A 1454-nucleotide genomic window follows, 5' to 3' on the forward strand; every position below is an offset into this window, starting at 1 on the left:
CTGATTTCTTTGATACTTCTCTTCTGCCTTTTCATTAATTGTAATTTCGTTGCACCTGACTTATCCCCTATCCAACCTTGCACCTGAGTTATCCCCTATCCAACCAAGCCTGGGAAATCAGAGCACTGCATCACCCTACCCTCCTCTCCACACTAATGGGTGGGTCAGGAGTGGACACAAGACCCAAGTTAGGCCAGTTAGAGCCCAAAGACCCAATTCTAGGGCTTTTGTTTCAGTTATGCAGGATGTTGATCTTTTCCCACCGACTGTGAAGGAGAGAATGGGAGGTTGCCACTGTCACTGTGGAGCTCAGATAGGAGAATTAAAAAAAAAACAACAACAACAAATGTGACATTGGTTGAGCTTTGATCATGCCAAGACTGAAAGTATCATCTTAGACTGTCCATGCGGTATGAGGAAATAAATTGCCATTTTGCTTAAACTAGTTTGAGTTGGGTTTTCTGCTATTTTAAATATAACGAGTTTTAACTAAAATGGGTAGTGAACTCCCCATTCACAATAGTATTCACATAGAAGGGGATGGATGACCAGCCTTCAGAGTAGTTATGGCGGGGACACCAAGATTATGCTAGTTTGGCTTTGAGGACTTCCAACTCTAAATTCTTAGCTTCCCCAAAACTCTCCTTTACTTGGCTTTTGTTCTGCCCAGCAGACCTGGTAGCTTCAAAGAGGCTGCAAGAACACTGGGTTGGCCATCCCTCGGGGTCATCCCTCAGGGCCAAGCAAGACAGAAGTTAACACATGTCCAGGCCTGGGATGCATATATAACAGAGAAATCCATAATGTTTAATCCCAGAATGAATGGTTTAGAGTCAGATTTTTCACTTTGCACTAAATTAAGTTGTTTTATTTAGCCAAAACAAGGCTTCTTGACAGGATTTTCGTCATCACCTTGGCTGAGTAATGAGTTTCTTTGGCAGGATGAAATTATTGATTAGACCTTTGTATCATCTGCCTGGCAGATGAAGGAAAACTTTAATTTTAAAGATGTTCATATTCAGATGTATATGCAGAAAAGAAGTTTTGAATACTGTTCTTTCACGCTCCATCGCTTAATCTTCCTATGATTATTTATGGAACAGGATCCAAGTTATATGACAGTGTTGGGTTATTTTTAGGCCCAAATAAGTAATATTCCCCATCTGTGGATGTAAATGTTTTCTCTCCTTTTGTTGTTACAATTCTATATGTTTAGATCCAGATGTTTAATTTATTTTAAGAAATGGGGAAATTTCTTTTCAAGTCAACTAAAATACCAAATACTTAATAATGATGACTTACATTTTTGTGATGTGTTTAATTTCGTCAAATGTTTTCACATCAACTTCCTCCATGTATAATAGTTAATTAGCACTTAGAAATGTACCAAGCACATTGCTAGGAGCATTACATGGATTATATTATTTAATTTTCACAAAACCCTACAAAGCAGC

Source organism: Eumetopias jubatus, unplaced genomic scaffold, assembly GCF_037043125.1.
Source record: "Eumetopias jubatus isolate StellerSeaLion01/CBP00866 unplaced genomic scaffold, mEumJub1_p1.0 scaffold_5, whole genome shotgun sequence".
NCBI lineage: Eukaryota > Metazoa > Chordata > Mammalia > Carnivora > Otariidae > Eumetopias > Eumetopias jubatus.